Below are 23,616 nucleotides of genomic sequence, written 5' to 3'. Positions count from 1 at the left end.
TGCTAAATCAATCCAGAGAATCATTAGAAATAAGAAGTCATTATTGTTCTTAACACTGTTGTTATTTATTGCTACTTGTGATATGGAAGTAGATAAAGGACCATGGAAATGGACACTTAGATATGCAAATTTATTCTCAGACACCCATGGATTTACCAACTTGCTGTATGACACTTAATCTGCGAATGACTGTATGAGAAAATGGGACTAGATAGTTTCAAAGGCTCCTTCCAGCTCTGTGAATCTCAAACCTTCACATTGGAATCCAAATAAAAGTTTCTGGTGACCTGACTACAGCAAGCAGCCAATTAGTAACCTGCATCCTTAAAAGAAATGGGCTTCAATTTGGCACAGACCATTATATCACAGATAACAAAACATTCTTTATGAAAAAGGGTTTTAACAAGCCTAATAGACACAAATATTGAGGTAGATTCTTTAACTCTGTATTGTATACATTAAAAAGAAAACAATTGTTTAGTGATGTAGTTACACAATACAGTAGGATGGATGGTTTGTGAATGAAGTGGGATCTGCTGTTGTAACCTTATTCCTAATTTAGGAATAAAATATGTTAAAATCTACTATACTGTGATGTCATTAGAAAGTCAGAGGTCTGTGCTTATTTACACATTTAAGTCATCTAAAGTCTCCAGATTATTAAGTGCAATCATCAATTCTTCTGTACCAATTAAGCATTAGGATTTAGGTTAAGTGCTTTTCATGACCTCAAAACGTTTTTATCCCCCTGAAGCATCACTTCTAAGTGCTACAAGTGTCCTGTGCTGCTTTGAACATTTCTGGATGTGGAAATGGAAGCATGGAGATGGAGGATACAGAGATAGCCTAATGGTTCCCTCGGGCTGGCTCCAGATTGTGCACTTTATCTCACTCTTTGAGCCATCATGGAAATACACACAGCACTTTCTTTTTCTGAACCAAATTCCAACAAATTGAACTAATTATGACAGCTGCATTTTATGTCCACTAATAATGTGTGTACTATCTGATTCCTCACATTAGAACACTGATGCAGAAAAATTCCAAAAGCACAATTTCGTGATATTGACTTATTCAGATAAGCTTTGGTGACAAGGATTTGTATCACTGTGAAAGAGACTGTGCTAAGAATTTCTACTGAAACTAGAGTCAACTCAGCCACAAAAAACAAGTTGGATGATTTACTTAAACCTGGAGAATAGAGAGGGGGCTAATTGCCTGGTGAAAGGCTGGATGTCCATAGGCACCTTCTTGTGGTAAGATTCTCTGACTTTCCATAATTCATTCATATCGTGATAGGTGTCCTGTGCCTACCTATATGAATAGTATTTGACTTTGTACCTTTGTATCAAGTTATAATGATATTACACCTGCATGTACAGATTCTTAGACTATGGATAGTCCATCAAGTTGTGACTGGTGCATTTATGAGCACAGTTGTCCTGCCTGTCGAGCAGAGAGCCCCAGGGTAGAGAATGGTGACTGACACTGGATGCAAGGTCCATATGTGACTATGTAAACTACGTTGTTTTCAATGTTACTGTGCCTTTGAGAAATGAGGACCACAGTAGACTGTAAAAAGTAATGATGGATATATACAAATGACTGTAACAAAGACAAGATGTCTGATTTTTAAGCTTTGACCTGAAGATAGAGTCTAAAAGTCTATAAACAGCAGTTTTAAGCAGTGAACAAACTAAGGAATTTTTTTCTGAAATTCAAACCTGGATATATGCAAGTGACTATAACACAGACAAGAAATCTGATTTTTAAATTTAAAAACACTGACAATTTTACCTTTTGCTTTACTAGTTAAATGAAAACAAAAATACAGTCAACAGAAAATGTAAATTCAGTTAACTAAAAGAACCCTTATAAACTGCAATAAAATTGTGAGTTTGTAGGATATATATACCTCACAAATGGATGCTGTCCCTTAGCTTCCTTGTGCAGGGCTGGTACTCTACTGCTTGAGCCACAGCTCTATGTCCAGCTTTTGCTGAGTAGTTAATTGAAGAGTCTCATGGACTTTCTTGCCCAGGCTGGCTTTGAGCCAAAATCCTCAGTCTTAGTGTCCTGAGTACCTAGGATTACAGGGCCAAACCATGAGTGCTTGGCTGTAATTTACTACTTAACACAGTTATACAGCATATAAGAGTTAAGAACAGATTTGGATTGGATTTTTTTTTTTTTTTTTTTTTTTGCCAGTCCTGGGGCTTGGACTCAGGGCCTGAGCACTGTCCGTGGCTTCTTTTTTGCTCAAGGCTAGCACTCTGCCACTTGAGCCACAGCTCCACTTCTGGCCATTTTCTGTATATGTGGTGCTGGGGAATTGAACCCAGGGCCTCATGTATACAAGGCCACTAGGCCATATCCCCAGTCCAGATTTGGATTTTAATATGAACACTACCAATAGTTGATGAATACTATATGACAAAACAACAATAGGGAATTAATAAATCACATACAAAGAATATTTGGCTTGATTATTCAGATGGGAGTTATATGTGGATTAATGAGGCAAGCCATATTTCATTAAGATAAAAGAAAGGACTGGGGTTGTCATTTAAGGAGCTGTAGTGATTCAAAATGAAGGTATTGCTCTCTGTCAGCTTAAAAAAATTACAACCACAGCTTTTAGTACAGATTTCAATTTTAATAATCTTCTTAAAAATCACTACAAATGTCACCCCACATGTAATTTGTTTCTTTCACAATGATGGCTTTCCTACTGTTTAAAACTAATTGCTTTTTTGCATTATCTTAAGGTCAGCCTCAGCAGAATGAATTTGGAGATAGCATAGCTGTGAGCCACAACTGCTTAACACTCTAAGAGTAGATCACAATGCTGAATGAATGTCTCCTTCAGAACTGAGCCAGCAATACTCTGGCTCTAGCCTAATATTATAATGACTGACAGCATAACCTGAAGGTTTTTTTCAAATGGCTGAGTATTTATTCGCATATCTTTAGAATACCCATTTTTTATAAAAATTGCCAATTAGGATATGCAACAAGAAAAATGTGGCTACGATTGGTTGGAAGATTTGTGAGGATATTCAAGTTCTATTTTTAATCTCTCTTGTCTAATACACATCTTTTTTCTTCCTTCATTTCTCTTCCTTCTTTCTACAATCCCTCTCTCCTTCCCTCCCTTCCTCATTCTCTTCTTTTCTTTCTTTTCTTCTTTGTGCCACTACTGTAGCTTGAAATCAGGGCCACATACTCCAAACTAGGCTTTTTGCCCAAAGGTGGTGCTTTACCCCTTTTTAGCACACTTCTACTTCCAATTATTCACTGGTAATTAGAGATTAGTGTCTTTCGGATTTGTCTGTTTAGGCTGGTTTTGAACCCTGATCTTCAGATCTCAGTCTCATGATAGTTAGGATTACAGGCATAGGCCACAGCACCTTACTTTCTAATGTGCCTTTTTTAAGATGGCATGTAAGATTCAAAGTTGTATACTGTCCTCAATTTTCCCAATAGTGACCAGTAATAAAGCCAAAAATAGTATATATATATATATATATTCCCAATCCATCAATAGGTCTCCATATATCTTGAGATGACTACTAATGTAGGTGAAATCAAAGAATAGTCTTCCTACTGAATGTGATAAATGAGATGGATGAACAAAAGCCATACATTTGCAGATTAAAATAAACAATATGTTTACGTATGTGTGCGTATGCCTGTGTGTGTGTGTGTATGTGTATCAGAGAGAGAGAGAGAGAGTGAGAAAGAGAGAAAGGGGGTGTGAAGGAGAGTCATTCACACTCTCTGCTATCAACCTTACCTAAGTAAAACACAATATAACCACAAATATGGAAATGGCACTTATAATAGATTTAAAAATGAGTTATATTCATTATAGAAATAATAAAACCAGGTTTTCCAGCATATCATCTAAAAAGAGCAAGAATACTTATATATTTAGAAGTATTATTAGAACTGAGCAGCATATGGGCTCATGCTTATAATCCTAGCTATTTGGGTGGATAAGATCTGAGGATCATGGTTTGAAGACAGCCCAAGCAGGAAAGTCTGTGACATTCTTTACTCAAGTTAAACATTAATAAAAGCTTGAAGTGGAGATGTGACAGAAGTGGTAAAGTACTTGCTTAGCAATAAAGCTCAGGGCAGCACCTAGGCCCTGAGTTCAAGCTCTAAGACTTGCATGTATGCATGTGTATGTGTGTATGTGCACGTACACACACACACACACTAAAACATGCACATTTTCTTAGAAACATAAGGGTAAAGAATTCTCAAAAGTATGATCTAGAAAAGGAACAGTCTTCAACACAGGATACACAAAATTTGGAAGTTTTGCATCATTTAGCCATTTGTAGACTCTGCTTGTAGGATTTTTTCTTGAATTCTCTGAGATGGCCTGGAAGTTTCCAAACAACTGACTCATGGGCAGCATCTGATCTTCCATCTCACTCTTCCCTTAAGACCTAACTTTCTGCACAGAAAGGGAGAGACAAGGAGTGGACAAATGCAGCAGTGGTACTTAGTTGACACAGTGTTGAAAATGAACTATACAATTTGTGGGTGGGGTTGGGAGGGAAAAACTGGGAGAAAGGAAAGGAGGGGCATTGTCCCAAAGGAAATGTTATCATTACCTGACTTATGTAACTGTAAATATTCCATATATAACCTTTATAATAATAATTAGAAAAGAAAGAAAAGATTAAAAATAGAATTCAACTAGTTAAAATCTAACTTTCTTTTGAGAAGATTTTTTAAATTTTTTATTGTCAAAGTAATGTACAGAGGGGTTACAGTTACATACATAAGGCAGTGAGTACATTTATTGTCAAACTTGTTACCTCTTCCTTCATTTTTCTCTCATCTTCCCCCTTCCCCAGTTCCTTCACCACCCTTCCCTGAATTGTACATTTGGTTTCCAGCATATTGTCTTAGTATTGCTGTTGCATTGGTTCACAATTCACCCTTTGTCTCTCCATTTTGATATTCCCCTTCCCTAGTTCCGATAAACATACATACAATAGCCAGTGTACCAAAGTCAAGTACAGTGACAACAGGGTTGGGGAAGAAAGACAAAAGAAAAAGGCATAATTTCATATGGTACATAAAAATATTATCAAAGATAAACCAGTTATTTCCAAATCTTTTAGTTCATTTCGCTTAGGATCATCTTATGTGATCATAAGTACACTGCTATTGAGCTATTGTGCTCTTCTGCTAGGAATATCCTAGACAAGTACTAATTGTTTCCAGTGAGTGAAACCATAGAGTTTATGTTTCTTTGGGTCTGTCACACCTCATTTAGTATGTTTTTTTTCCAAGTCATTCCATTTCCTCACAAATGGGGCTAAGTCATTATTTCTAATAGAAGCATAGAGTTCCATTGTGTATATGTACCACATTTTCTTGATCCATTCATCTACTGAGGGGCATCTGGGTTGGTTCCATATTTATCAATGGTAAATTGTGCTGCAATAAACATAGTTGTGCTGGTGGCTTTAGTGTGGTCTTGCTTGTAATCCTTTTGGTGAATGCCCAAAAGTAGTGTTGCTGGGTCATAGGGGAGCTCTATTTTCAGAGTGGTTGAACACATTTACACTCCCACCTACAGTGTAATATTGTTCTCTTTTGACCACATCTCCGCTAGCACCTGCCAACTGTGACTCTTTGGCATCATGTGTCCGACTACTCCACCATGACGAGCAATACTCACACCCTCATTAATCAAGTTGGAAACTAGTATCTGTTTTCCTGGGAGATTGCCTTTCTACAACTTCTTCATGTCGATAACCACACACAGGTTCATTACAATAGAAAAACTTGAAACGAAGTATGGAGACATGGCTCAAATGATAGAGTCCTTGCTTCTCAATCCCAGGGCTCTAAATTCAAACCCAAAGGAAAAAAAAGAATGTGAAATTCAAGAAAAATGTTGAGGAGTTTCAGAGTCACAAAATGCTGTCTGTTTGTGGAACTGCTTCATATCTTTTTTGAATTACTTATTGTTTTCCCAGAGTGGAAGAAAAGGTAAATAAGTTAGCTATTTATTTAAAGATATTTAAAGCTGGGCCCTGATGGTTTATACCTGTGTGATCGAAGATACTCAGAAGGCTGAGGTCTGAGAATCAAGGCTCAAAACTAGCCTGAGCAGAAAGTTCCCTGAGATGTATCTCCAGTTAACCAGAAAATAGCCAGAAGTGGAGGTATGACTCAAGTAGTAATGCCAGCCTTGAGTGAAAATGATAAGCGAAGGCACAAGGCCCCAAGTTCAAGCCCTAGAACTGGCACACTTACAAAATAATAGCAATAGTAACAACAACAACAACAACAAATATATGTAATTTTGGATGTGAAATCACGTTTTTGCAATTACAGAAGAAAAATATAAAAATGAAAAATAATCATGTCTATAATTTTACCTTCAATTTATTATTCCATCCAGAATACCATCATTTTTAAGTTTTTAGTCACCATAATATGAGATTATGGAAAAAAATGTAAGCTCCTAGAACAGTGTTATAGAAATTCCATTTCTTCTTAAAGTCTGGTCTTCCTTGTGAGCCCTACCATTGAGCAAGCCCAACACTGGAGGTGCCCCATGGCAGGTCTTCAATTAGCTTCTCCCCGATTTATCCCCCAGGCTGTGGGAAGAGGCAATATTGGCTTTGTAGCCAGTTCCAGTGTTCCTTTTAACAGGTATAGGTTAGATGCCCCACAAGAGCCCTTCCTTCAGCCACCCTGTAAGGTGATGGAGGGTGCTTCATGTGTCCTGCTCCACACATACAGTGTATGAAACCAGAGGAGACTAAGATATGGATCCTGCTATGCTCACTTCTTGAACTCTTCCTGAATCTCAGCTTAGATAGGTTCAGTTGTTTTCCTGTTAGATGAGGAAATGAATCTATTTTTAGCTCTGATTCTTAAGAAATGCAGGAAAGGCCAAGTGCCCACAGCTCACACTTCAGGAATGTAGATGCGAGGCTCACTGTTCAAAGCCATACCAACCAGGAAAGTCTGTGAGACTCCTATTTCCAATTAGCCACCAACTGAAGATAGAGCTGTGGCTTAAGTAATAAAATTCCATCTATGGGCAGAAAAGCTAAGAGACAGCACTTGGGCTCTGAATCCAAGCCAAAGTAATGGCACACACACACACACACACACACACACACACACACACACACACACACAGAGTTGTTTTCAGTTCTTTTAAAATATTTTACTTGCATGATAATGGGTTGAATTTTAGTCACTTGTGATTCACAGCCAAAATCCTTCTGTTCTTACTCCCCTGTCTTAAAGCATTCAAAATCTTCTTTTACTTTGTGTTTGTTGTTGAGAGACATTGTGCAAATTAAATGCTCAATATAAGTATAAATAGCAGATAGCTATTGGAGAAGAAACTGGACCTGTGGTTTCTTTGGAATTACTATGTTATTTTCTGCAATAAACTGAAGTTCATCATCCAGTTTGAATTCCTCTTTACCAATCCACTCACTTGAATATTATCGGACACAAACTTCCGTGTCATAGATTAAAAACAATTTTTTAAATCTAAACTTTGAAAAGAGAATGATTTGTTATCAGCTCCCAATCAGTAATGGTTTGGAGTCACAAGACAATCTATAGTAGAAGTCTCAATTGGTAGAGCATCAGCCTTGATCAAAAATGGTAGGTAAGTACAAGGCCTTACAGTCAAGCACCAGTTAAGAGCATACACACACAAACACACACACACACACACACACACACGGCACCTTTTGTCTTTAGAATATTTTTTCTTATGTACTCTTATGATCTGAAAGCTCTACCATTTACTATTAGTAGTTTATTAGACATAGTTTATCGGGGATACATCCAAGACCCTTGTCTTCAATGTTTTACTGGTTTTTTTTTTGTCATCATTCTCATGTAAAACATCGAAATGGTGGCATAAAATAAAAAACCCTGAAAGTGGCAATTATCTACAACCGACACACATCAGCCCCATATTGGGCTGTTATCTAAATTACAGTGCAGACAGATTCACTAGCACTCTTGACATTTAAAATACTTTACTCTGGGGCAACTTGTTCAAAGCTGTCTTTCTTTAATTTGAGGTAATTTCCCCTTTTCTAGTCCTAAAAAATATTAAGCATTGTAGCCGTAACTATAAAGTAGTAAAGAACTGTAACTGCTTTCTGAAAATTGAGGAGGATAAGATGGCACCACTCACATGTGTCTGTAGAAGGAGCCTCTCTGTTTAACAAAGCTTATCCAAAACTAAGTTCAAGCTCGGTTCTACTTACAAACAAATTTAAAAAGAAGGCAGACTTCTATTCCTAAGCTCCATTCAGAAGTTTCCAAAGAAGTTATCATTTGTGTGTGTGTGTGTGTGTGTGTGTGTGTGTGTGTGTGTGTGTGTGTGTGTTCCTTTAGGACATGGAAGTGATGATCACTGTTTAAGTTAAAAGCCAATTTAATTTTTTCAATATTGCTTCTTCCTAAAACAATGTGCAGGCCAGGCAACAGTGGCTCAAGATTCAGGCCTATAACTCTAGATACTCTTGAGGCTGAGATCTGAGGATCATGATTCAAAGCCTACCCAGGCAGGTACGTCCATGAGAATCTTATCTCAATTAGATACCACCAAGCCAGAAGTGGAGATGTAGCTCAAGTAGTAGAGTGCTAGCCTTGAGCACTAATGGTCAGTGTTAGTGCCCTAGGACCAATGCACATACACACATACACATCCACGTGCACGTGTGCAGACACACACCCTCTCTGTGACCAGATATTTGTTTTCATTGAATCATGCTCTCTATACTATATTTGCTTTATTTCTCCAGTAGCATCTTACCCCCAGACTGTCGTGGTTTCCCTTTATATAGTAAATGTATATTTTTAAGCTCTGTATCCATTTATTCTTCAAGTGGAACTTTCCAGTTTGCAGTTCTCCCATTCATAATTCACCCTACACATTACACAAGCAAAAATGTGCTTTTAGAATTATAGCTATTTCTCTACATTCCACATAAAACCTGGAAACATCTGTGGGAAGCCATCTTAAGCCTGTCAAGGTCTCAGGAGTGGGGAAGAATGTACTATTTGGCTGAGCAAATATGATCCTTTCAGCTTTTTGGTCCCACAGATAGTTTCTTCCATTTTGGGCTATGCATTAGGCATCCTCTGTTTTTACTTGATCCCTTCCTAATGTAAGCTCTTGATGAGAGCTGTTTTATTGTTTTCTGGTTTTATCATTGTAAAAAAGAAACTGCACATAAAATTTAACCGTTTTAGGTTTATGGTTCAATATATTCATGTGGTTGTGCAATCCTTATCAGCATTAATTTTCATAACCTGTCCATCTTCTGAACAATACTGTAGCTGCCTGTGGTTTTAATTCTAACTATGAAGGCTGAGATCTGAGAATTGCAGTTGTATGCAAACTCCAGCAAAATAACTAGAAGTGGAGCTGTGGCTTAAATTGTAGAGTATCAACATGGAGTAGAAAGGCTACAAGACAGTGCCCAGAGCCTGAGTTCAAGCCCCTGTACCAGTACACACACATAAACATACACACACACACATACACACACACACAACATACACCACAAACAACAACAACGAAACCATTAAGCACCACTTCTCATTCCCTCATTCTTCCAACTCTTTTAATTACTTTCCTCCCTTCTGTACCTATGACTAAAATTTTCTAGGGTAAGTCATATAATTGGAATCACAATGCTTGTCTTTTTTCTACCGGGACTGTTTCACTTAGCTAAATTCCTCTAGGTCCACTCATGTTGTAGCCTGAATAAGCATTCTTGTAAGCATCAGCACTGGACTCGTGCACACAGCTGAGAGCCCATAAATACTATTTGAATTGAATTCAACTATCTGTCTCCGAAGGAAATAAAAACATTTAATTGCATTAGTAGGCTTATCAAGCCTTTCTCCCCAGAGGAAAAGAAAGTATACACTTAAAAACAAACTTAATTACTGCTTGAGTTGAATAGTGTGCTTGATCCAACAACCTTTCTTGCTTCTAAATCTACAAAACATTTCTATGCATTTTTGTCTAATCTTTGAAACCAGTATTCAGCAGTATTTGATACCAATATAGAATTTGATCCTTAAGGCTTTTTCTTCTTTCTCATAAGTCATATATCCAATATTCTAAATATGCATGCATAATTCATTATTTTCTACGATCTATGGTGAACACAAACATTAGCTGACCGAGCCACCCTTTTTCATTTTATTTCTCTTCCTGCCCCACAGTCCCTGGGCTAGAAGCAGCTGCTCATAGTTCTGGACCACAAAGGATAATTATATATTGGCTGAATACATACTAGCTGGTGGAGAGATTATTACTTTTCTAATCAAGGCTATAGACTCAGGTGGCAGATACCTTTGCCTAGGTCCTTTCTTTTTAATGCTATTAAGTCCTGTAACATGAGCAGAATACAGGATATTGAAATCATGGCTGAATGCTGGAGGTTCTGCAACTATTTTGAGACTACGAGGCTAAAGTAACAATGCTACCAGTATTTGCAATTTCTGAGCTGAGGTTCACTATTGGGATGCTTGTCTCCACTGTTTTTTCAGAGGTGAAGCCCCTCAATCCTTCAAAGTTCTTTATATATATTTTACTTGTAGATAAGAGCACATGTTTTTAACCAGAATGTTTGGTTAAATTGTATCCAAGTCCATAAGTGTAAAAAAATGATTTTTTTCTAAAACTACATAAATTCTCTTTATTTTTGTAGGTATTGTAGTTTCTAGTCAAGTATAATGCCACTTGAATCATGCCTCTAGCCCTTAAATTCAAACTCTTTTCTACCAAATTCTGTGTGCATACACATATATATTCAATATACATTTTGTAAAAAAAAATGTGTAACTCGAGGATGAAAATGGGAGTGGGAGAATGGGGGAGAACTAAGGAAGGGATGAGAGTGACCAAGAAGCATGGTACTTATAATACCTCTTTGTACAATTACTTAATAATTTTTAAAAGTATATATGAATGTAGGGTCACAGCTGTTTGAGATTTGAGCTTAGTCTGGTTATTTGTTCCAAGGGATTATGCCCTGTAATAAAATAAAAGGAAGTAATTTTTTTTTTCGTGGGGAGGCTCAAGGAGAAGAAGAAGTAAAGGCTTCATGTATAAAAAAGTGTTTTTTTCCATCCTGGAATTGAGCCAGAAAATACAACCCAGGATCATGGGAACTGGAAATGCAACTCTAAGATCTTCAAAGTGCTTTACAATTTCAACAAGACATTCCCAGACAAACAGCAGAAAGTTGCAAGAGAACCACAAAGCCTCATCAAAGATGAGTTATGAGAACCTTAGTCACACTTTCCTTTGTGCAAGTTTCCTCTCTTATGTGAGCAAAGCAAGATGCTGAGATTCAGATTTATTGATTTCTTTATATAGTAGAATTGTCTCACTTGAAGCACATAATATTCTTGGAAGACAGTCATTAAGCACTAAAGAACACAAATTCACTGCATGTCCATCTGCTCAGGGTTGGCAGACGTATTCATCACATACAGCCATGTCACGCAGAGGCCATGTGTTCTGTCTGCAAATTCTGTCAGTGGGAAGCTCTGAGAAAGACCTTCTATCTCTAACTTAGAAGAATTTTCCAATCATACAAGTAATTCTGCCAGGCACTAGTGGCTCATGACTACAATTCTAATGACTCAGGATTCTGAAATCTGAGGATCATGGTTCAACCAGAAAAGAAAGTGAGACTTATTTTCAGTTAACCAGAATAAAAGGCTGAAGTAGGGATGTGGCCCAACTGGTAGAGTGAAGCCCATGTGACTCAAATAAGAGCATGAAGTCCTGAGCTCATGCATGCACACACGTTTTGCCTTTTTCCCCACATAACCCCAACTTAACCCGAACCTAACCCTAACATGTTTATTATCAGTTAAAAAGACAGCCTTCTTCACTTTGTTGTCCAGCATGCAGTGCTAAGAGTTTCATTGATGACAACTGGCCACTGAGATTGTCCCAAGAATGAAAGAGTAGAAGAGAGAGGGATTTGCTTCCCTTCCTGAGCTCCTGACCTGCTCACTGCCCCATAAAAATCTGGAAAGACTGGGAGACTTGTCATATAGTCAAGTCAAGGAAAGATCATTGCTGAAGGAAACAGGGTATGGACAGCATTTCATCCTAAGAACCCATCGACCTTGGCCTGCAGGAGTCCTTTGTGGTTTGCAGATGTTGGTTTATGAGGTCTATACAGTTGAAATAAGGCAGGTTCATTCTACCTGGATCCAGATCTCTCACTCTCAGGAACAGGACTGACAGCGAATTGCCCAGTACATCGTAGTGAGCACAAGCCAACTAGAAATCACTGCCAGTCTTCATGGGATCATTGCATACTTGGTCATTATGGAGATGTTTCTTCTGTACCAGTTCTAGAGCTTGGAAACCTGCATCTATTCCTCAACTCCTTGTATCATCTTGTGGCTCAAACAAAGAGGGGTTTGAGATACAAGAGCAGACGGTGGGGGGTGGGGGGCTGGGGATATGGCCTAATGGCAAGAGTGCTTGCCTTGTATACATGAGGCCCTGGGTTCGATTCCCCAGCACCACATATACAGAAAACAGCCAGAAGTGGTGCTGTGGCTCAGGTGGCAGAGTGCTAGCCTTGAGCAAAAAAAAAAAAAAAAAAAAAAAAGAAGCCAGGGACAGTGCTCAGGCCCTGAGTTCAAGGCCCAGGACTGACCAAAAAAAAAAAAAAAAAGAGCAGATGGGGAGAAGAGCAAATAAAGAAGGAGAAATGGAAAGAGGGAGAAAAGAGTGGAAAAATAATGGAAGAAATTGAGGACATGGCTCTGTTAGCCTTTTGTTCCCTCTCTTAAAGATGGAGGAAAGTTTTTCAATTCAAGAACAAGCATTGCACTGAACATGCTGAGTAGATGCACATGAGTAAAAGTGAGGAGAATGTTCAAGAACAAAGCCAATATTGTGGGGTTAATGCCATCACAAATTGAGGTCTATTTTTTTCAAATTTACATAAATGGCCTTGGGATCTTATAGAAGAATGTAATCAGATGCATACAATGAATAAACTCAACTGTGGGTCATGGGAATCATATGACTAAATTATGCTATAATAGGGACACTTGAGATGCGGCTTATGAACTCCAAACCTCCCAAGGCAACCTGCAGCTGTGAACATACACATATACTCCAAGAACCTCATTGGATTCCCATGTTGGTAGTTCACTATTTCTAAAATGACCTGAAGTATGCATTGATTTGTGTTCCTAATGTGATGGGACAGGGATATTTGAAAATGAATGATGCACAATTTCATTATTAAACACTAAGCGGGCTTCAAAGACAACTTCAGTTCATTAATAATAAATGGTAAAAGAATGAAAATGCAGTGATATATTAACATATCAAACACCTCTCCTGCTATTTTTATGCACAAAATATCTTTCCTTCCCAGGAGACCCAGTCTTTGCTCATCATAAGTTAGATATTTACTAATGAAAGGAAACTCTTTCCGAGAAAGTGAATAAACAGAAGCGACTACTACTGTACCTAATTATTATTTTCAGTCTTCTATTTGAAAATAATTCCAAACATAGAAAAATTATGAAAATAGTACAGAACACCCAGGGGTACACACTAACTCCCTAGATTTACTGCTTGTATTTTCACCATTTATTTTGCAACTTGCTATTCTTTTTGATCTTGATCAAATCACATCTATCTGTCATCCTTCTAGCTCTCTAAGCACAGATGTTTCTTCTTTTTCTGAATCACTAAGAGTAAATTGATAAACCATTCTTTTCTTATTATTTTCTTTCCTTTTAAAATATTTTATTATCTTTAAGTTAAGGAGTTTCAATGAAGCAGATGGTACATATGGGTACAATGCATAAACATATGGGTACAATGCATCTTCGTCAATGTCACTATTTCTATTATTTTACCCCATCTCTTCCAACCACATCTAGTCCCAAAAGTTATCTGTTTCCATTTTCATATATGTATATTGAATATTATTATTGTATTGAAGTATCATTATTATTGTATTTGTGATCAAATTCAGATCGACCAACCTTCCTTCCTTCCATTCTCTTCTCTTCCCTTCCTCTGCCTCCCTCCCTCCCTCCCTCCCTCCCTCCCTCCCTCCCATCCTCCCTCCTTTCCTTCCTTCCTTCTTTCCTTCCTTCCTTCTTTCCTTCCTTCCTTCCTTCCTTCCTTCCTTCCTTCCTTCCTTCCTTCCTTCCTTCCTTCCTTCCTTCTTTACTTCTGTGTCCTATCTTCCTTTTCCTCCTTCTGAGTCAGCATGTCATTTTGTAGTCCAGTCACCAGGCTAGCCTGGAACTCCCTATGTAACCAAGCCTTGCCTCAAAGTTATGATCTTTCTACCTGCCTGGCAAAACTCAGATTATTCTTAGGTAAAACACATATACTGCATCTTTCCCAAGTTATCACATCCACAGAGATGTGATGACAGCCTCTTCCGTATTGCTGGTGTTGCTTACCTAGTCCAAGTTTTTGAAAGATATTAAAACTATCATTTTTAGCTTAGAACTCTGAACAGGTACTTTAAGACACTATAACTATAACAAAATATAATATAATAATTAATGCAATTTGATTAATCTCACTCCTCCTCAAAATTTATTTCCTGAAGTTAACCTCCACTGATTCAGTGTGATGATTCCCAGTTGCAGGCTGAGCTTCATACTTAGTCTATTCCTTGGTATGGATGTGGAGAGGTGGGGGTGAAGCAGGGCAGGATGTGCAGTATTGTTTTCAGTACTATGGTCAGGGAAGACTTGATTGAAAAGACCACATTCTAGGTCTTGAAGTTCTACTGACCTGGAAGAAGAGCACTTAATGCAGGAGTTGATGGAAGAATGGAGCAAGGTCTGATAAGCAGGTGGGAGGAAGTCCTGCAGTTGAGCAGGAAGAGGCAGTAGAGTCAGGAGGTGCAGTCAGAGGTGGAGACTGGAGCATTCTCTGGGGTCTCAGAAGCCAATGAAAGAGCTTCAGAGAATCTGTGATTTGAGGTTCAGAAAACTTGTGACCTACTTTAAAATTTCATAACTTTAGTAAGCTTGCTATTTGGCTCTATGTATGAGGTTTGATAAGTAGATAAATGAGTGAGTGTGCGTGTGTGTGTGAGTGCATGCTCGTGTGTTTGTGTGTATGTGTGCTAGTGTGTGGGCTTCCCATTCTTGTCTGTTTATTTTTTCACTTAAGACTCACTCTACAACGTGAGACATACCTACACTTCTGCTTTGGCTGCTTACCTGGAAGTAAGAATTTCATACACTTTTCTGATCAGTCTAACTTTGAACCATGATCCTTAGATCTCAGTCTCCTGTGTAGCTAGGATTGGAGATGTGAACCATGTAAGCCCAACTACTAGTTGTTCTTAATCTCTTCTTATCTTAATGGTTTTATAGCCCATAATTAATTTAAACACTTATGTGTAGATTAAATTTGTGATGCATGCCTCGTAAACCATTATGTCTGAATTCTTTAACTTTATTCTATGCTTATCCTTAATAGTTTCAAAAGACCTACTCCTTTGCCTTACTATATTTCATTGCATTCATTAACATAATGATGTCATATCTTGGGACACAAGTTCCTTGAAGACAATCCAAAGCATGTTTTAGTTCGTAGAATCAAAATACTTTCCTGGGTCACAAAACCAGTCATTAGAATTTTCAAATACTTATGAGTTAGGAATAAATGTACTTAACTTCACAGAATATGTTATAGTAAAAGTTTTGTAAGAGATTTTGCTGTGCTAGAAGTTCATATAATATAAAAAAGACAAAGAAAAAGCAATTCAGAATGCTGTGAAAGATTTTGTATGAATGCTATTTTATTTATTGTGTGTGTACTGGTATCATGGCTGTACTTGAGCCACGTCTTCAGTCTGGCAATTTACTAGTTAATTGGAGCAGGAGTTTCTCAGACGTTTCTGCCTAGGCTGGCTTCAAACTTTCATCCACAAGGTCTCAGCATCCTGAGTCACTAGGATTACAGGTAAGAGTCACCCTGTGCCAGGATTGAAAAATGCTAAATTTAAAATCAACCTTCAGCATGGACTAAAAAGGAAAACTCTCTAATCCAATATTTTCAAAGGCTCCCTTCTAGAGGACAGGAGACTACAAAGTAGCAGAAAGCCTAGGAGAGCCCCTGGTACAGGTTCTTGCAGAAACACATTTTGAAAGTTTACAATTCAAAGGCTGATGATTTTAGAACTGTGATTCATATTCTTGGGATGCTAACAGGTTTTCAAAGATTTGGCTCTGCCTTTGTGGTACAGTTTCCACATATACACCAGCAAAAGTTTTCTAATTACAAAATGAATTTGGCATCTCTTTCACCAAAAGGTGGGAGGGGGGCAAGTCAGAAGGGTAAATCAGCTCTAAGCTTTAGGAAAATAATAATAACAAGAACAACAGATGGAGCCTTGTTTCATGTAAACACTGCTACCCTGCAGATTTTGGATGTCAATTGCCTGTGACAGGGGGGTCCTGTTTACACCCCAGGAAACACTGCCACCAGGGTGTTTCTGTCAACCTGCACCAGAAATGTGTGATTGAAACTACACCCAAAAAGACAATTTACATCTCCATCACATCCCCTGACTTGTGGTATTAGGGGCTGTTGTTTAAAATATTTCCTTATCTCTGGTTTTTTCTGGTTGAACTACTCTTAAGAAAGTCACAATTTCACACACAAATGCAATAGCATATTCCAAATATTTCTCTTGATATTTTCCTGTTTCTCTTCTTTCTCATTATTTTTCAACTCTTTCAGTTGATTGCCTGTCTTTTGACATGTTTGTATTAGCTAATACTTCACCAGTTGTTTCCAGAGAGTTTTCAGCAAATGTTGTCAGGCAGAGTGATGTTGTCAGAAACTCAATGACAACATCTGCTTTAAAGAAATTTCTTAACTGCAGCACCTCTCAGAATCCATGATACACCAATTGTATAAGACAGCTCTCCCAAAAGGATATAGATAGATAGATAGATAGATAGATATCTCACACTAGAGTTTAGTGTGCAATTTTTTTCTTAGTAGAACAATAAAAATGCCCCATATTGTAGGCAACACTCTTAGATATAGTTAAATTGAATATCTAAATCTTAATAGGAAATTTATTCCCAGATTAGAACTTTCAAATAATAAAATATCTCCTTGAATATGTTTTAATAGAAGGTTTTTAAGGGATGGGGAAATTGGGTTGAAACCACATTTTCAAGTTGATTTAGTTAAGAACATTTAGAGACATTGTATCCTTGATTTGGAAATTCCCAAGCTAGCTACAAAGGCTGGGGCAGTGAAGGAGGGGGAATTACTAAAACCTTTCATTTTCAAATATCATCCAGAGTGGAATTTGATATAAAATGTTGCAATCATAAACCAAAACACTTTTATTTTTGGCATAGGTAGAACCAAGAGTGCTTGCAGAAAGGATGTCTTAAAATATCTAATTTCCAATAGCATTCTCACCAAATCCATCACCTACCTAACAAAGTAGCCACCACCAATCCTACCAAAACCACCACAAACACAATCTAAGTGGATAGCCATTCCAGACATTTCAAGAAAGAGTTCTTCCCCTTTCATTCCATCACCTGACAGCCTTTGAATCTTACTTCTACACTTGGAAGCACTCTTGTAATTACAACTAATAAATATTCAATCATCCTAGAGTAAAGTCCACACGTAGCAGATAATAGAGAGAGGGAGAGGGAGAGAAAATAAACCATAACCTCCGTTTAATGGACAAAGAGCAAATCTTAAACTACCCACTGTCCACAAAAAGCTGGAGATTATTGTTCTTGTTTCATTTGAGGGCCACTCCCCTAGACCCCAACAGTGTTTGTCACCATAGACAATATAAAAACCAAAGAAGAAAGACACTTTTGTTAATTATATCTCTCAGCAATTCAGCAAAAAGTTCATATGGTCAACTAGTGATGCCTGTGGAGCCTGGTAAACTTTGATGGAGACAAAATGGGCTCAAGGATGCCCAGGACACAAATAAATGATGCTTCAGCTTGTGCTATGGACTGTGTATAGCATTCTACCACACAACCTTTGATAAAACACTTGTGGTGCTGTGACACCAGTGAATGAGCAGAACACATAGAGCCAAAGCAGTGACTATTTTTTTTCATTACATGTGTTAATATAACCAACAGAGCATTGTTATAGTTATTTCAAGGGCAGGAGTTGTTTGTCTTTTTATCCTTTGTCTCTCGATTTTGCTATTCCCTTTCACTTCCCTAGTTCTAATCATTCCCTATGAGGGAAATGCAAATCAAAACAACATTGAGATTCCACCTCACCCCAGTAAGAATGTCCTTTATCAAGAAAACTAACAATAACAAATGTTGGAGGGGATATGGCCAAAAGGGAACCCTACTTCATTGTTGGTGGGAATATAAACTGGTGCAGCCACTCTGGAAAGCATATGGGGATTCCTCAGAAGGCTAAACATAGAGATCCCCTATGACCCAGCAGCCCCACTTTTGGGTATCTACCCAAAAGACTGCAAACAAGAACACACTAAAGACACCAGCACAACAATGTTCATTGCAGCACAACTTGTCATAGCTAAAATATGGAACCAACCCAGATGCCCCTCAGTAGACGAATGGATCAGGAAAATGTGATATAGTTGCTTCTTTAACTTGGCATTTCTGGAAAGTAAACTTGAGTTACAATGAAGAAAAAGCATAAAGTCAAATCTAAGGTCATATTCACTTATTTAGTGCTACACATTTAGCAAATACTCATGTACATACCAAGTGAATAAAACAAATGTTGCCTAGTTCTAGAAATCTTGTTATGAACAAATCATGCAAATAGTTATATCTTCCTAAAGCTTACATTCTATTTCAGAGTCATACAATTAAAAGCAACAACAACTAAAACTATCTACAGATATTTATGATAAAGAGCAAAACCAGCCACCAGTAGCTGAGATTTGCAGATCACAGTTTGAAGTTAGCCCAGGCAGAAATGTCCATGAAGTTCTTATCTACAATTAACCACCAAAAATCTGGAAGTGGAGTTGTAAATCAAGTTACAGAGCACTAGCCTTGAGCACAAAAGCTCAGGGACAGTGCTCAGACCCTGAGTCCCAGCTCCAGGACCAGAAAAAAAGTACACAGAAAAAATGTATGTGAAGCTAGTAGTATAGAGACAGCCTGCTACAAATGTACATGTAGATAGATGATGGAAGATAGATATATACACATATATACATATAGATAGATGAGTAGACACATGATAAGCTAGGTAGTAGATAGGTAGATGGTTGTGGAAGATAGGCCAGTAGGTAGGTAGATAGATAGATAGATAGATAGATAGATAGATAGATAGATAGATAGATAGATAGATAGATAGATAGATAGATTATTTGGCCTAGGAAATTTTCTCTGCTGGAGCAGAGTGATAGTTCATGAGATACCTAAATAAATAGATGAAAAGAAAAAGACAGGCACTTGACTCATGCTTGTAATCCTTGCTACTCAGGAGGCTGAGCTCTGAGAATCTTAGTTTGAAGCCAGGCTGGGCAGAAAAATCCATGTGACTCTCATCTCTAATAAACTACACCAAACCAGGTGGTTTGAGGTGGGCTCAAAGTGGTCACTAGTTGATACTCAACTTTAAAGCTAACTCTGGGTGGAGAATAGTATCAAAGAAGCAGTGATATAAGTGAGGTATCAGATAAATAGAGTAAATTATGTGTGAGATTACTTCAGTTTGGACTTGGATTGGGCCTATGGAAATGGTGAGGTGTGCCAACAGATACGTACAGAAAAATAGGACCTGATGTTAAAAAATCTAAGATAAAAAGCAAAAGATAAATCAAGCTTTCAGATGAATCAACTAGAAAAATGTCATGGCCCTTTGTTGTAAAGACTGAAGGTATAAAAATTTTGGAGGATGAGTGACAAGTTCTGAACAAGTAAACTTTCTAATTCTTATTTAATACCCAAATGGAAATTTTCCTCTGCTAATATAGTTTAAGTGAAGACTCACTTTGGTATTAGTTCAAATAGTATCAAGAAGTGGATAGTATTTAAAGACATGGGTCTTGATGAGTTTACAAAGGAATGGGTGAAGATGGAAATAGTTGTGGGTCCAAGGACTGGGCACTAGAGCTTGGCAATATAATAAGGTCAGCAAGGGAGATAGAGAAGCAGCTGAAACAATGGGGGACATCAGAGAATGCTGGCTTACAAGACTCATTTATTGATTTGACTGTATTGTTTGCTTTGTTTATGTGGTATTGGGGATGTAACCCAGGGCCCTGTGCATAGTAACCACAGCCTGTACCAGTGAGCTACTTCTACAGTCCCTTACAATATTGCTTTTAATAAAGAACAGGTGGTAAAGTACTTCAAGTATTGAATTGCCAAAATGTAAATGCAAACTTGAAATGGTTCACTGAACTGGCTATCAAGATCTTCGGTGACGCTGACAAGAATCAGCTTGCAGAAGAAGTAGAAGAAAACTGATCAAGTGGCTTCCATAGAGAGCAGTGACAGGTAGGGTAAACAAATTGTTGTTTTCTTCAAGGAGTTTTACTTTAAAACAGGGCAGAGAGATTAGGTGGTAACTGAAAATCAGAAGGAAATGAAGTCAAGAACTTTCCCTTTCTTCTTTCTATTTGTTTTCTTAAGAGAAGCATTACAGCATGTTTGCATGTTGATAAAAGATGATCCAGTTGAAAATTTGTGTCCCAAGACAACAGTAGTGATTTGTAAAGAAGAGGGGATGGGATTTGGAGCCAGGGTAGAGGAGGTGACATTTGCTAGGATGGGGATGGTTCATTTACAGCAACAGTGAGAGGGTAGAAAGAAGTGTACAGGGTACAGACACTGGAGATTCAAATGGGCTGGGAGATGTTTTAGAGGGAGTAATTACAAATTCTCTTGTGAGTATTGCTGTTGTATTGGGTCACCCCGCAAGACAATAGGTTGGAAATGAACTTTACAACTTGGGGAAGGATTGGGAGTGGGGGAAGTGGGAGGAAAATGAAGGAGACAGTAACAATGTTCGACAAGAAATGCACTCTACCTTATGTATGTAACTGTAACCCTTTGTACATCACCTTGACAATAAAATCAAATTAAAAAATAGAAATTATCTTTTACTAGGTTCTGTGTTTGCAATGAAAAGGCAAGCAAAGTTGTGAACTGGAGGAGCAGAGAAAGAAAATGCACCAATTTCCAGGCACTGGTGGATCACTTCTGTAATCCTAGATACTCAGGAGACTGCGATTTGAGAATCATGATTCAAATCCAAATCCTGACAGGAAAGGCCATGCGATCTTATTTCCAGTTAGCCACCAAAAATCCTGAAGAGGAGCTGCAGCTCAAGTGGTAGAGTACTAGCTTTGTGCAAAAAAAGCTCAGGGACAGCACCCAGGCCTTGAGTTAAAGCCACAAGACCAGCACCAAAATAAATACAAAGGAAATGCAAATTTTACTCACCTAGGCAAATAGGAGAAGGAATTAGAAAAATACAACATTTTGTGTGGCAGCTGTAAGTCTACTTGAGGAGAGTAAGTTAAAGTAAGCATTTTATGCTTGTTCTCCATCTGGTAGAGAAAGAAGAGGAGGACGAGGACTAGGAGGACAAGGAGGAGGGGGAAGGAGAGGAAGGGAGGGAGGGAGGAGAAGAAAGAAAGGAGAAGATGAAAGAAGAAGAGAAGAAAGGGAGAAAAAGAGGAAGGAAGAAGAGGAGGAAGGAAGAGGAGAAGGAAGGAAGGAAGGAAGGAAGGAAGAAGAAGAAGAAGAAGAAGAAGAAGAAGAAGAAGAAGAAGAAGAAGAAGAAGAAGAAGAAGAAGAAGAAGTATTAGATAAATCATGAAGAGAGAAGGATTGGTACAGAATGTAATGAACCATACATGGAAAGGTAGTTGTCAAGGTGTGTAAATCTATAAGATTCATAACTTAACTGGAAAAATAAAAATACACTGAGTGAAAGGTAAGCCAGAAAGCTCAAGATATATACAGAGGAGAGGAAGAGCTGAAGACGACCACAAGAAAGCTCTCTGACTTCTCCAATCTACAGTGGCCTTGAAGGAAGCAGGCTCATCTGGAATATCTAGACTTGAGTTTGAGAAAGTGAAAAAAGTGAAGACAATGTGAAGATAAAAGAGATCTAGTATAGGACTCTGAGATTTCTAGAGTACCAGAGAGGGGACTTGTATGTGAGACCAGGAAAGAGAGTGGACAGAGATTGGGGATCAGGCTCTGAGTGTTAGAGGGTTCTGGGAGCCTCGGGGGAATGGGATTAGTCGTGAAGAGCAGCTGAGAATTGGAAACAATTGTGATTATCTTGACATACACCCGGAGGTAGCATTGCTCCAAATCTCTGTCTTGAAGGGTTTTCTGACCAGCATGTTTCCGAATGACAGACATTACATATCGTCAGCTAATGGTGGTCTAAATGATCACAGAAGAGCATGCACTATTTATTCTGCTTTTTCACCTTCCTGTTGCACATAAACAGCCAGAGGCAAGGATCATAGATGAGGAGGGTTCTTCAGAAATAGATACTGCATAGATAGATGATAGATTAATTGATTTTAATTTCAGGATATCCAAGAACTTATATCTCTGCATCGAAGCACTGACTTGAACAGATGGATTTGGTGACAAGGAGCAAAAGCCAAACCTTTTCTATTTACCCAGACAAAGTAATCTGAACCCACCAAAGAGCTTTCCACTCTTTCCTTCTCAGCACTGAGGAATGTCAGAGCCCCTGGGAATTAGGTTGCTGGAGCCTAGTTGGCCTGGGAAGCAGGAAACTGCTGATTGACTTCCTATCTCTCACCCTCTGAAATGCCCTATCTTTTCTCAGATTTTCTACTTCAGACTCCAGACATCAATAGTTCCACATGTTGTGCAATAAATAGAGTTAAGGCATCAAATTATCATGACTAGTAGCAAAACTTCTTTCCATGTTTCATGACATAGGCCATACAATAAAAAATCTTCAGACCAGAAAAGAGAAGCTAGGGACCTCTATTTCACTTTCCTATCTTCCTTCAAAACCAGACAGATGTTATTTCATAAGTGTGGAATTTTTCTGGTTTACTTTTTTGTCATATGTATTTTTACTTTTTAAGCTAAGTTAGAATTCCATCTTAGCATCTACTTCAGTTAGGGAGATATAAACTACTTTATTTATTTCATTAGGTAGGTAGGTAGTTTGTGCTGGTACTAGAGCTTGAATTTAGGGCATTGTGCTCTTGCTTAGCTTTTTTTTTTTTTATCAAAACTGGTGATGTATCACCTGAGAGACACCTCCATTTCTGTTTTTCCCCTAGTTAATTGGAGATGAATGTTTTATGGACTTTTTAAAATATATTTTTTATTATCAAACGGAATTACAGAGAAGTTACAGTTTCATTCATTAGGCATTGGATACATTTCTTGTACTGTTTGTTACCTTGTCCCTTATTCCCCCCCTCTAGCCTCCCCCTTTCCCTCCCCCTCCATGAGTTGTTCAGTTCATTTACACCAAACAGTTTTGCAAGTATTGCTTTTATAGTTGTTTGTCTTTTTTACCCTGTGTCTCTAGATTTTGGTATTTGC

At 38.0% G+C, this 23,616-nt stretch overlaps 1 protein-coding gene across 7 annotated transcripts in view; it reads right to left on the bottom strand.

Annotated features, from left to right (window-relative positions):
* The window catches only part of Rbms3 (RNA binding motif single stranded interacting protein 3), a 760,386-nt gene that overhangs the window by 617,188 nt on the left and 119,582 nt on the right, over positions 1-23,616 (bottom strand). The window contains exon 1 of one of the 7 annotated variants that reach the window (XM_048348598.1): positions 14,843-15,138. The exons of the other annotated variants lie outside the window; for them this stretch is intronic. The gene's annotated coding sequence lies outside the window, so the exon portion shown is untranslated. Of the gene's footprint in view, positions 1-14,842; positions 15,139-23,616 lie in introns of those variants that run through there. 7 annotated transcript variants of the gene reach the window in all.

Source organism: Perognathus longimembris, chromosome 6 (genome assembly GCF_023159225.1).
Source record: "Perognathus longimembris pacificus isolate PPM17 chromosome 6, ASM2315922v1, whole genome shotgun sequence".
NCBI lineage: Eukaryota > Metazoa > Chordata > Mammalia > Rodentia > Heteromyidae > Perognathus > Perognathus longimembris.
The sequence above is the reverse complement of the archived record's forward strand: the minus strand, read 5'-3'. Positions and strand labels throughout refer to the sequence as shown.